Source organism: Podarcis bocagei (assembly GCF_964188305.1).
Source record: "Podarcis bocagei genome assembly, chromosome: 3".
Classification (NCBI taxonomy): Eukaryota; Metazoa; Chordata; class Lepidosauria; order Squamata; family Lacertidae; genus Podarcis; species Podarcis bocagei.
Window position 1 is genome coordinate 105,182,954 of NC_138127.1, and position 14,558 is coordinate 105,197,511.

The following is a 14,558-nucleotide window of genomic DNA, read 5'->3' on the forward strand; positions in this document are numbered from 1 at the left end:
CTCCCACCTTAAAAAAAGGACACTAATTTCCTCAGTCTATTTCACTGCCCATTACCCCAACTTGGTTTCCTAACATTGCTTCATCTTTCTATTACTGATTTCTTTCTCCTCCCTGGAGTCTTCCTAACCAGTCAATGATCCCATTGTGGATGTATAGCTGAAGGAGCATCTCTACCCCCACCATTCAGCCTAGACATAGAGGTCCAGCTTCAAGGACCTTCTGGGGTTTCCTTCATTGGGAGAGGTGAGGTTACAGGGAAGCAGGCAGAGGGCCTTTTAGGTGACTAAGGAGCTAAGGGCTCCTTAGGGTGGCACCAGGGAGGGAAATGCCATCGCACCACTCCAGATTATCCGGAGGTTTGGGCTGGGCTGTCACTAATATGCTGGTGGCACTCAGCTCTATCTGCTGATGGATTGGCCACACCGACTCGGCCCCGAACACACTGACCAGATGCTTAGAAGCTGTGGCTGGATGGTTTCGTGGGAGCAGATTGAAACTAAATCCTTCGAAGACAGAGGTCCTATGGCTAGGTCGGGATGGCATGGGGATGAGGGACCAAGTCCCTTCTCTGCGGGGCCCAATTAGTGCCATTGCCTTCTGTTAAGAGTTCGGGTGTAATCCTTGACGCCCCCTTTCCATGGAGGCGCAGGTTACAGCAACAGCCAAGGCAACATTTTTACACCTTCGCTACATCAAGCAGTTGGTCGCTTACCTTTCCCGTCCTGACCTGGCCACAGTGATCCATGCGACAGTCACCTCTAGGCTTGACTACTGTAATTTGCTCTACGCGGGGCTGCCCTTGAAGCTGTCCCAGAAATTCCAGCGGGAGCAGAATGCTGCAGTGAGGCTCCTGATGGGGTCTCTGCCATGGGAGCATATTCACCCAGTGCTTTTCCAGCTGCACTGGCTCCCGGTAGAGTACAGGGTCAGATTTAAGGTGCTGAGTTTGACCTTTAAAGCCCTTCACGGCCTAGGACCCTCGTACCTACGGGACCACCTCACCCGGTATGCCCCACGGAGGGCCTCAAGGTCCATAAATAGCAACACCCTAGTGGTCCCGGGCCCTAAGGAAATTAGATTAGCTTCAACCAGAGCCAGGGCCTTTGCAACTCTAGCTCCGGCTTGGTGGAACGCTCTGCCTCATGAGACCAGGGCCCTGCAGGATCTGATTTCTTTCCGTAGGGCCTGTAAGACAGAGTTGATCCGCCTGGCCTTTGCCTTCGAGCCAATTTGATTCTCTCCTTCCCTCTCTTTCTTTCTTCTTTTCCTTTCTCCTCCTGCGATGAGGCTAAATTTTAATATTTTAATGTTTCCATATTTTAATATTGCATTTTAATTTTGTTTTTAAGTTGTAATCATTCAACTTGTTTTTATTATTGCTTGTTATCTGCCCTGATCCCGGCCTTGGCTGGGGAGGGCGGGGTATGAATTATTATTATTATTATTATTATTATTATTATTATTATTATTATTATTATTATTAAGCATCCATGACAGATGACCATCTGTGCACAGGAAAGTGGACAGGCTCCGAGGGGAGATGCAAGCAGTTCAGGAAAGATGGACCTCCTAATGGAACGTTCCACCAGACTTTTTAAAATTGTACATAAGCCACTCTGGGAACCTTTTGACTGAAAAGCAGAATACAACTGATCAAAACAATTTAAACAATGTTTCTGCTCACAGTTGTCTCCTTATATCTTCTTGGTGGTTTCTTTCTTTTTGTTAATTCTTACATTTCTAGTTCTTGCTTGTGTTTATAACTTATGAATGATGGGATGAAGTCATTGATTTATGTGGGTGTTTGTGTGGGAAGCCTATAATGGTGGCAATGGACATAAAAGTACATGAATCACAAAAACAAGACTGTTAAGCAAAAGAAATCTAAAAATGTGCAGACCAGGAGAAAAGCACACTGAAAAGATTCTTTCTTGGTAGGTATGGCAACTGCAGTCAAACTGAACAGTCCAACCCAAAAAGGTTGTATCAAACTGCATTACAGCCGAGCTCTTACCCAAAATTCCACTTCCTTTCTATCCAGGCTCCTTTAAGTTGGCAACAGCTTTTGTGAGATGAGAGGAAATCTGTTAACTGACATGGAAAGAAAACAGCAGGAGAAAGGCTGTTCTGCAGGTAAATATTAGGAAGTTCTCCAAATTGAATCAATTGCATAGGATGAGTTAAGAGAGAAGAGTTTGGATGCTGAGAGTTGCACGAAATACCTGTTTGTAGCCTGGAGCACAGGACAGATTGCCAATATATGAGAAAGGTGATTGTGTGGGTAAATCTTAGGATGATGTGCAAGATAAATAAATGGCTTAGGATGAGTTAAGAGAAAGGGGCCTGGAGGGTTCAGATGCTATTCTGACAGTTACCGGATTTGGCACTGCAACACTATAAGTAGAGAGAACCTCCTTGTTCCATCCAAACTCCACTTCCTTCTGCCTTAGAGTGCCTTCCCTTTGAGGGAGATCTCAGAGGAAACCGCTGCCATGAGGTTCCTCTACCTGAGCTTTACTCTGGTCTTCATCCTCTTCCATGTTGTTGCAGGTAAGAGGGGACAGGGAGGGAGTAGCTGCTGGAAATGCAGAAGGTCTCAGCTTCAATCCCAGGTATTTCCCCTATCAGAGACCCTGAGAAACTGCTGTAGGTGGAACAACAGCATGAATTGGGTGCTTCCTATTCTATCTGGCTGCTTAAAAAGGGGTGGTGGAGGAGGAAAGTATTTTACAATATATTTAATATTGAAATTGAATACATGGCTTTTGCAAAAGCAGAAATGTTCTGGATACAGACTGAGCCACAAGGCAGGTTCCATGGTGGTCATTTATATTGCTGTGAGTTTAGAAGAGTTTGTGTGCATGATCCCCAAGTCCTTTCTAATTCCAGAGGCCCTGGATCTAGGAAGAGTAAAAATCTGGTGAAGGATTCCATTATGGACCTAACCCAGCAAGTTTCATAGCCAATGAAGAGATTGCTTCCCTTGGCCAAATGGGTGGGTCTTACCCCCACCTCACCTAGCTGGTAGCTGAGAAAGACTATAGCCAGCACATTTCGGTGTGAGGTGAGCCAGACACATTGGCAACACTACTGGGGAGATTCCAGAAAATACCATTCTCAGGGAGGGCACAAATGGCAAGGTATTTCTGAAGCTCAGAACAGCTGTAATTCTGATTAGCAGATGTTGAAAGCAAAGGAATGAAGGCTGTAAAATGGCATGAAGGCTGACATAGTTGCCAGTTATGTGGTTCTGTGGGTGCATTATCTGCCAATTTTTCTCTCCTTGCATTAAGAACCTTCTATTAACAACCTGCAAGATATAGGCTTGTTGGCTGTGCAGAAAAAATCCCAAGAGCAGTAATAATCATCATCATAATTTTATGATTTATACGCCACCCAAGTGGCTGGGTCCAGCTCAGTGTCCGCACCCTTACAAGGTTCAGGAATCAGCTGGAGTTTTTTTAGCGAAGGAGGACCGATCTGACCCTTGCTTATTGTGAGGTAGCAGAAGCCTGTAAAAGTTGGTCATCCCATTAAATACGCATGGTTCTAGATTGGGAAAAAGTGGTTGGAAACTCCTTTGCCGCCTTTAAAAGAATTTATTTCCCTTCTCTTTTACACAGGGCAATTTTTCTGTGAAACGTTTGGAGGATCTTGCCAATACCCAGCAACTACAAACTGTACTTATGGGAAAATCCCATGGGGCTCCTGTGGCGACAATGGAATCTGCTGTAGTAGTAAGTGATATCCATTGAGTTCTTTTGCTTTGCAAAAGAGATAAAAATGCATTAAATAAATATATATATAAACAAGATGCCTCTCAAATCAACCATTCTATGAAAAATTGATTATGTTGATCAGTCAAATCAGGACTTCCCATGCCTGACAATCCAAATCTGCAAAAGGACTCTTGGGAAGTAAGTCATATCCATTGAGTTGATGGTCCCACTTACTTGTGAGTGCTTACTCCTTTATACTCCTGATTTCCTGATCTACACTCTGCATCTTCACTGGAGGAAGCAGAGCTTGCCACGAGACTATGGCAAACAGAGCTTGCTGAACTCAGAGCCACATATCTCATCAATCAATGAGACAGTCCTCCGATACGCAGAGCCTCTGGGCCCATGACCATTGTCAGAAGTGCCGGGGGGGGGAGGTGTGACACGCATAGCCCCCAGATCTGAGCAACCTCTCCAGGCATCTTCTCTCCAGAATGCAGCATGGAACGGACATAACTCATCAGTCCCGGTGTGCAGCAGTGACACATACCCAAAGATATGTGCACACTCAAGCAGCAGAGTATAGCTGGAAGCTGAGGCTGTGAGATGTGGCATCTAAGTAATTTATTAAGCAATATATCCAGGACAAACCAATCATGGTGTCCTGTCACACCTTCTCCAAGAGAGAGGGAGCAAGTACAAAAGTACAATCCCACGGAAGAGATAAGGACAGGCATCCGTCCCCACACTTTCCAAGCATGGAATGTAAAAACAGACATGTGATGTAACAATCACACATCCAGCAACAGGAGAATGAAAATACTGACAGCAGGAGCCTGTAAAAGTAGGCCATCCCATTAAATATGCAGGGTTCTGGTTAGGAAAAAAAGTAGTTGGCAACCCCTTTGCCCAATTAATATTTTTTTATTTCCCTTCTCTTTTACACATTGCAACTTGACTGTGACTTATATGATGGATCTTGCCAATTCCCAGCATCTATGGAATGTCCATATGGAATACTCCCATGGGGCCTCTGTAGCAGCAGTGACCCCTGCTGTATTCGTAAGTGATATCCATTGAGTTGTTTTGTTTTGCAAAAGAGATAAAAATGCAGTAAATATATATAAACAAGATCCCTCTCAAACCAACCATTCTATGAAAAATTGATTATGTTGATCAGTCAAATCAGGACTTCACATGCCTGACAATCCAAATATGTAAAACTCCACCATGAGCTCACCAGCTGGCCTCAAGTAAACCACACTTTCACTTTCAGCCTCAATCTCCCCATCGGTATTCATGGGACATAATAATACTGACTTGCTGTTACAGAAGGCTTTGGAAATTTACTTATGAATGGCATTTATATCCCACCTTTTTCTCCATGGAGCTCATGATGGCTTCTAATTTAATCCTCACATCAACCCTGCAAGGTAGACCAGGCTGAGAGTGAGTGACTGGCCCAAGGCCACCCAAGGAGCTCCATGATGATTTGAAGGCTGGTCTCGCATTTCCTAGTCCAGGACCTCAGGCTCTCATACTTGAAAGTGCCATTCCAATGCTCAAAACAAAATGGACATCAAATTAATGTTTCTTTTTGCACAGGAAGTCCTCTCAAATAATGACAATTTACTTCTCTATATTTTGCACAGACAAACCTCCGGACGTTACATCCTCGGAAGGACTCTTGGAAAGTAAGTCATATCCATTGAGTTGGTGTTCCCTCTTACTTGTGAATGCTTGCTCCTTTATAATTCTGATTTCCTGATCTATACTCTACATCTTCACTGGAGGAAGCAGAAGCAGGGCTTTGCATGTGCTAAAAAAAATAGTCACCAATGAGTTTATGGATCAGAGTAGCTGATAATATACTCATATAATATTAATATTATTAATAATAATAATAATAATAATAATAATAATAATAATAATAACAACAATAATAATAATAATTTTTATTTATACCCCGCCCTCCCCAGCCAAGGCCGGGCTCAGAGCGGCTTACAAGCAATAATAAAAACAAGATGAGTGATTACAACTTAAAAACAAAAATAAAATACAACATTAAAATAATGGAACATTAAAATATTAAAATGGAGCCTCATTGCAGGAGAAGGAAAAGAAAAAAGAAAAAGGGGGCGGAGGGAATCAAATTGGCTCCAATCCAAAGGCCAGGCGGAACAACTCTGTCTTACAGGCCCTGCGGAAAGAGATCAGATCCTGCAGGGCCCTGGTCTCATGAGACAGAGCGTTCCACCAAGTTGGGGCCAGTGCTGAAAAGGCCCTGGCTCTGGTTGAAGCCAATCTAACTTCCTTAGGGCCTGGGACCACTAGGGTGTTGTTATTTATGGACCTTGAGGCTCTCCGTGGGGCATACCAGGCGAGGCGGTCCCGTAGGTACGAGGGTCCTAGGCCGTGAAGGGCTTTAAAGGTCAAAAGCAGCACCTTAAATCTGACCCTGTACTCCACCGGGAGCCAGTGCAGCTTGAAAAGCACTGGATGAATATGCTCCCATGGCAGAGACCCTGTGAGGAGCCTCGCTGCAGCATTCTGTACCCGCTGGAGTTTCTGGGACAGCTTCAAGGGCAGCCCCGCGTAGAGCGAGTTACAGTAGTCAAGCCTGGAGATGACTGTCGCATGGATCACTGTGGCCAGGTCGGGGCGGGAAAGGTAAGGGACCAACTGCTTGATGCGGCGAAGGTGGAAAAATGTCGCCTTGGCTGTTGCTGTGACTTGCGCCTCCATGGAAAGGGAGGCGTCAAGGATTACACCCAAACTCTTAACGGAAGGTAATGGCACTAATTGGGCCCCCGCAAGAGAAGGGAGTTGGTCCCTCATCCCCATGCTATCCCGACCTAGCCATAGGACCTCTGTCTTTGAAGGATTTAGTTTCAATCGGCTCCCACGAAACCATCCAGCCACAGCTTCCAAGCATCTGGTCAGTGTGTAAGGGGCCGAGTTGGTGTGGCCATCCATCAGTAGATAGAGCTGAGTGTCATCAGCATATTGATGACAGCCCAGCCCAAAGCTCCGGATAATCTGAGCAAGGGGGCGCATAAAGATGTTAAAAAGCATTGGGGAGAGAATTGCGCCCTGCGGCACTCCACACACCAAGGAGTGGCGTGACGACATTTCCCTCCCTAGTGCCACCCTCTGTCCCCGACCAGAGATAAAAGAGCACAACCAGTTACGGGCTATGCCCTGTATCCCCACGTCTGCAAGGCGATGGTCCAGAAGATCATGATCGACCATGTCAAAAGCTGCTGACAAATCTAAAAGGATCAGCAGTCCTGACCCGCCTCGATCCAGTTGTCTACGGATATCATCTGTTAGGGCAACCAGAGCCGTCTCCGTCCCAAAACCAGGACGGAAACCGGACTGAAATGGATCTAATGCCGATGTTTCCTCCAGAAACCTACCAAGCTGTTCAGCAACCGCTCTCTCAATTACCTTACCCAGGTATGGAAGATTTGAAACTGGGCGGTAATTGGATAGGTCTAAGGGATCTAATGAAGTTTTCTTTAGGAGTGGACGCACCACTGCTTCCTTCAGTTCCCCTGGGAATGTCCCCGTGTCAAGGGACAAATTGATAATTTCAACCAGGGGGGTCCGCGCAACATCTGGACACTCCCTAATCAGCCAAGACGGGCACGGATCAAGGAGGCAGGTGGTGGGCCTACCAACTTGGAGGAATCTATCCACATCAGTAGGGAGTATCCGATCGAAATGGTCCAACACTGGACCTGAAGTCAGTCGAGGGGCCTCCAGTTCAGTCACTGTATCTAAATTGGCAGGGAGGTCACGGCGGAGCAACAGGACTTTCTCCGCAAAAAAGCTCGCGAATGCCTCACAGCTGTGGGTCGAATTTGTGTTTAACTGAAATTAACTCTATTTCTTTACATAAAAGGTTGGATTCAGTTTTGATATAGCACTTCTAGGTTCTGCATCTTCTTTTAAGCATTAGAGCCTCAATGTTTTCATCTGTCCACAGGGAATTTTGATACCGTGGATGTTCATATGTTCTTAACTGCTCTTAACCTGAAACTGTTCTTAACCTGAAGCACCACTTTAGCTAATGGGTCCTCCTGCTGCTGCCGCATGATTTCTGTTCTTATCCTGAAGGAAAGTTATTAAACCGATGTAATATTTCTGGGTTAGCGGAATCTGTAACCTGAAGCGTATGTAACCTGAAGCGTTTGTAACCCAAGGTACCACTGTACTGTGGTTTTGCTTTTGTTTAGTTTAAATTCTGCTACCTGTCCAAACTCTTGTATCAGCTCCAGTGTCTTAACTGCACTGCAGTCTGGGGCTTGTAATGTCAATACTAGAACATCCGCAAAGGCTTTTAATTTATATTGTTTGGTTCCTACTGTAATACCTTTAATTTGTTCATCCTTTCTAATCATAATTAGCAAGACCTCTAGAACTGAAATAAACAGCAGAGGGGGAAAGTGGGCACCCTTGCCTGGTTCCCTTCTCAATTCTAATTTCCTCCGAAACCACATTATTTACAATAATTTTAGCTTTTTGTTCCTGATACCATTAAAAAAATCGCTTTAATACCATTTAAAAAATATTGGCCCACCCCCATACTCTCAAAATTATATAGCATAAAACTCCAAGATACATTGTCAAAGGCCTTCTCTGCATCAATAACCATTAACATTGCTTTACAACTCTTCCTTGCTTCCAGCTTTTCCAGGATATCCACCATATTTCTAATATTGCCTTTCATATGTCTTCCAGGCAGAAATCCTGCCTGGTCCTTGTGGATATACCTAGATAAAACCTTCTTTAGCCTGTTAGCCATTATATTTGCCAAAATTTTATAATCCACATTGAGTAGGGAGATTGGTCTATAGGTTTTAACATTGGATCTATCTTGACCCTGTTTAGGAATCAGAGTGATATAAGCTTCCTTCCAGGTTTCAGGAGCCTTGCCCTCTCGTAAAATCTAATTAGATACTTCTACCAGCTGTTGAATAAGCCAAGCTTTCAGTGTCTTGTAATATTTTGCTGATAGACCATCAGGTCCCGGTGCCTTGCCAAGTTGCATTGAGTTTATTGCCTGTTCCACTTCCTGTCTTGTAACTGAACCTTTTAATAGGATCTTTTTATTTTCCAGAATCTGCTACAATTCATTAGTCTTTATAAATTTCTCAATTTTTACCAAATCCTCTTTGTCCTTCTTATACAGTTGTTTATAATATTTGTAAAAATATTTTCTTATGTCTACAGGGTTCTCTACAGATTTTTTCTCTGTTACAATATTTGTGATAGTACTTTGCTTTTGTCTCTTCTTTAATTGCCAGGCTAATAATTTCCCACATTTATTTGCAGATTCAAAATTTCTTTGTTTCATCCTTCTCAACTTCCATTCTAATTCTTGATTTACTAACTGTGAATATTGAACCTGTAAGACCTTAATTTCTTTTTGAATCTGCAAATTCTTTGGGTTTCCTCTAAGCTTCTTCTCTTTGTCTTTTAGTTGTTCCATAATTTTATCTTTTCTCTCATTCTGTGACTTTCTCCTAGTTGAATTTTGTTGTATCAGAAACCCTCTCATTACTGCTTTGCTGGCATCCCAAATAACCCTTGTTTCCATTCCTTGGATCATATTAAGTTCAAAATAGTTCTTTAGGGTTTTGGGGGCCTTATTAACAATTGATGTACTTGAACCCAGGTTTTAAGAGGGTAAACGACTGATTTGAGTGTTTCCCAAGGTTGGTGACCAGAAAGGTACAAGATTTGAAAGCTGTTTCTTTTGAGGAATATTGGAGGAGCTCAGCATGTTCAACCTGGAAAAGAGAAGGTTAATATTTGCCAGGCTGCAATGGGATATTTTTCCAGAGGGCAGGACTGGAAACAAAGGGATGGAAATAACAAAGAAGCAGGTTTTGCGTGACAATCTGTGAGGAAACTTGTCATTGAAGATCTTACATTGAGCAAGGGAGGGACCAGTTGATCTCCAGGTCACTTTTGGCTCTCCATACAGCTGTACATTCACTGAACTTTATCCTGCTCTTCTTCCCAAAGGAGACTGGGGCACAAATATCTCTACTCATTTCATATAAAACTATTCATATAAAACTATTTTTAATTATATTATCTATTTGACTTATATACCAAGCTTCATCAAAACATCCCAGGGCAGTTCAAATGATAAACACAGAAGATAAAAGCACGGATGTATAAGGAGAAAAATTGAAAAGAGATTTTTGTTTCTTGCCTTTCTTGGTTATAAGTTTAAGATCAGGGGCTGTTTTCCCGTCTTTTAAAAATGCTATCTGTAAGTGCCAGTGAACTGTTACTTTGTTTTTTTATTTATGTTTTGAAAAAGAGATAAAAATACAGCAGATAAATAAATAAGGCCCCTCTAAACATGACCATTCTATCAAAAAATGATGATGTTGACCAGAACTTCAGTCAAATCAAAACTTTCCTCGCCAAGCCTTTCCATCTAAATCAGTGACCATCTTTCTTTCCAGGAGAAGGTGCAATATAAATTTCAGAATTATTATTATTTTTTTAATAAATATTTTATTACATTTTCCAGATACAGATATATAGTCAGATATAAGAAGAAAATAACAGAAGAAAGAAGAAAGAAATCCAACAATCCAAAACATTTTTCTATAACCAACTGGACTTCCCCACATCTCCCTCATCCTGCATTCTTTACAATAAAGATATCAGCAAATTATTACCTTGTTTTGTGCATTCCTTTATAATTCCAGATAGTTATATTTTAGGTTTAAGATACTTATTATCAATTTACTCTTGCCCTGAAATAAATACAAGGTTACCTTAAACTTTAGTCCTTTCATAATTATAACTTAATTTCCCATATCCTCAAATCTTATTGCTGAAGCAAATTTTTCCAAATCATGCAAGTTCTTAAGATTCATATAACTTATAATATTTTTGTAAATAGTCCTTAATTTTTTTCCAGTCCTCTTCCACAGTTTCTTCTCCCAAATCTCGGATTCTGCCAATCATTTCGGCCAATTGCATATAGTCCATCAATTGCGTATGCCACTCTTCCAGTGTGGGCAAATCTTGTGTCTTCCAATATTTTGCGATGAGAATTCTTGCTGCTGTAGTTGCATACATAAAAAAGGTTCTATCCTTCTTTAACACTTTCTGGCCGACAATGCCCAGAAGGAAGGCCTCTGGTTTCTTGGGAAAGGTATACTTAAATACCTTTTTTAACTCATTATAGATCATTTCCCAGAAGGCCTTCACTTTTGGACAAGTCCACCAGGGGTGAAAGAATGTCCCTTCAGCCTCCTTACATTTCCAACATTTGTTATCAGACAGGTGATATATTTTTGCAAGCTTGACTGGGGTCATGTACCACCTATATATCATTTTCATAATATTTTCCTTCAGGGCATTACATGCCGTGAATTTTATTCCGGTGGTCCATAACCTTTCCCAGTCCTCAAACATGATGTTATATCCAATATCCTGCGCCCATTTTATCATAGCTGATTTAACTATCTCATCCTGAGTGTTCCATTTAAGCAGCAAGTTATACATTCTTGAAAGTACCTTAGTCTTTGGTTCAAGCAGTTCTGTTTCTAACTTTGATTTTTCCACCTGGAATCCAAGTTTTTTATCCATTTTAAAGACCTCTTGAATCTGAGCATAATGTAACCAGTCTCGCACCTTGTCCTTTAATTTGTCCAGGCTCTGCAGCCTCCAATTATCTCAAATTTTTTCTATTAACTCCCAATATTTTGGCCAAACAGCCTCCATATTGAGTCTTTTTCAGGCCTTAGCCTCTATTGGTGATAGCCACCTCGGGGTCTTATTTTCTAATAAGTCCTTATATTTAGTCCAGACAATAAATAATGCTTTCCTGACACAATATGGTTTTTGAACATTTTATGACCCTTTACCTTGTCGTACCACAGATATGCATGCCATCCAAAAGCATTGTTAAACCCTTCCAGATCTAGGACATCAGCATTTTCTAATAAGAACCAATCTTTCATCCAGCAGAAAGCTGCAGCTTCATAATATAACCTTAAGTCCGGCAGGGCAAATCCCCCTCTTTCTTTTGCATCAGTTAATATTTTAAATTTTATCCTGGGCCTTTTGCCCTGCCAGACAAACTTAGAGATATATTTCTGCCACTTTCCAAAACATTCCACTCTGTCCACAATCTGTAGGGTTTGAAACAAAAACAACATCTTTGGCAATACATTCATTTTTACAGCTGCAATTCAACCCAACAAGGAAAGTTTTAGTCTTGACCAAATTTCTAAATCCTTTTTAATTTCTGACCAACATTTTTCATAATTATCCTTAAATAAATTCAAATTTTTAGCAGACAAATTCACCCCTAGGTATTTCACTTTTTTAACCACATTTAACTCAGTCTCCTTCTGAAACCCTTCTATTTCTGAAGGTGTCAAATTTTTTCCCAGAACCTTGGTTTTTTGCTTGTTCAACTTAAATCCCGCCACCCGACCAAACTCATGAATCAGTTCTAAAACTCTTTTAGTACTAGATTCTGGCTCCTGTAATGTTAAAACCAAGTCATCTGCAAAAGCTTTCAGTTTATATTGTTTCACTCCGACCTGTATTCCTTGCACCAACCGGTCCTCCCTAATCATATTCAAAAGTACCTCCAGGACTGAAATGAATAACAGAGTGGATAGGGGGCACCCCTGTCATGTCCCTTTTTCAATTTTGAACTCTTCTGTCACCACATTGTTCACTATCAATTTAGCTTTTTGCTCTGAATAGATTGCTTCTATACTATTTTGAAACCCCCGTCCCACTCCCATCCCTTCCAAATTTTTCTTCATGAATTTCCAAGAGATGTTGTCAAAGGCCTTCTCTGCATCTATAAAGATTAAAGCTGCTTTCGTATTGATGTTGGTCTGTAAAAGTTCCAAAATGTCTATAATATTCCTGGTGTTGTCAAACAAATGTCTACCTGGGAGAAAGCCTGCCTGGTCTTTATGAATTACTTCATTTAGTACTTTTTTAAGTCTACTTGCCAAAATATCTGCAAAAATTTTGTAATCCACATTGAGGAGTGAGATGGGACGGTAGTTCCTGAGTTGAGTCTTTTCAGATTCCAGTTTAGGTATCAATGTGATGAAAGCTTCTTTCCACGATTCCGGTGCCTTTTCCCCCTCCATAATCTGGTTACATACCTCCATTAGTGGTTGTATTAAGAAGTCTTTTAATATCTTGTAATACTTGGAGGTAAGTCCATCTGGGCCTGGAGATTTCCCTAGTTGCATATTCTGAATGGCACCCTCAATTTCTTGTTGTGTTATTCTGTGATTCAGGATTGTTCTCTTCTCCTGAGATAGTTTTGCTAATCCATTTGCTTTTAAAAATTGGTCTATCTCAGTCTCTTCCTGAGGCCCTTGCATAAAAAGTTTTTTGAAATATCTCTGGAAACACTTTCTAATTTCATCTGGTTTCTGAATATTTTTCCCTTCAACCTCCAAGTTGGTAACAAAGTTCATTTTTTGTCTCTTTTTCAACTGCCATGCTAGCAGTTTCCCACATTTATTCGCTGATTCAAATGATCTTTGTTTCATTTGTCTAATTTTCCATTCAACTTCTTGATTTATCAGTTTCGCATATTGTGCTATAAATTTCAGAATTAAAGATAAAATAATAGTTAGCACCACCTTTCCTGTAAGATGCTGTGTCACTTTGAGGGTCCAGCCTATGCCATCACCTTCTACAGCAATGGAGTAGGGGATCCTCAGGTCTCCCTGGGTCTTTGTGTGGTGGAGTCCTCAGAGTCAGTGACTGCCAGTGGCCCATCCTGACATCCAGGATGGGTCAGGGGATGTCAGCAGTGATGTTCCTCTGAGAGCTCTTCTGGGGCTGGGCCTGCATGTCCTCTTCCTTTCTGCTACAGATTCCTTAAATGTTCCATTGAGTCCTTCCAACGCTACAGTTTTATGATCCTCCCTCATCTCCTGAAGGTGAGCAATCTGACTCCAGACTCATGAAAGTGTAATCGATTACAGATTTTCTTCTTTCTTTTATTCAGGATAAACATCAGTGTGTGATGAAATGGAGGGTTCTGCCAGAAGGGAATCACCAAACGCTGCCCGTCTGGTCTAACTCTTCCAGCTTCTTGTGGCTTCAATGCACAGTGCTGTTCCCTTCAATGACATCAGTGAACGGCCCACATCCATAGGTGTGAAAGCGTGATTGCTACACTGATTCTTTGCTTGTGGAAATGGTTTTGATCAATACATTTGTGATAGCAGGCAATGAAATAAAGATCATCTAATTAAACGCAAATTAAACTGCAATTGCAAAATTGTATTTTTTCATCTTTTTTAAAAAAAGCATCTCAGACTAAATATGACCCACCTCCAGTGGAAGCACTGTTGGCTTTTTTTGCAGTATGGTAGCGCTGCAGAGAGCTTGCTGGGGAGACCATGCATCAAAAAGGGACTCAAAAATAACTTAAGGAAGGTTTTAATAAGAAAAACAAAAACTCCATTTACACTAAATACATCAACAAACCAGACCCAACCACCAACCCATCCCCCAGGGTAATGGGAGAGCTAGGTGCTGCTCCTTATATACTCTACCCAATTCCTGACACAGTTTAATCAGTACAACTCAGCAGCACCTGCTATGTTTCACAGCTGTAAAGCTGGGTCTCGTTAGTTTGCTCTGGCCCTTGCTCCGGCCCCTTAAAGACACACACATCGGGTGGAACAATGATGAACCTTTACATGTAAAGAAACCATTCAACAAGCACATCATATCTGCCCAAGATCCCTCTTGACAGAAGTCCTCATCCCCAAGTCAAAGGAGCAGATAACTGCAGTCATTGCTTT

General features: G+C 41.8%; 1 long non-coding RNA gene across 1 annotated transcript in view; it reads left to right on the top strand.

The window, feature by feature from the left end:
• Positions 1 to 13,867, top strand: part of LOC308584265 — a 189,867-nt gene extending 176,000 nt beyond the window's left edge. The window contains exon 4 of the long non-coding RNA XR_014006720.1: positions 13,754 to 13,867. This is a non-coding gene — a long non-coding RNA (uncharacterized lncRNA). The remainder of the gene's footprint in view (positions 1 to 13,753) is intronic.
• The last annotated feature ends 691 nt before the right edge of the window (positions 13,868 to 14,558 follow it).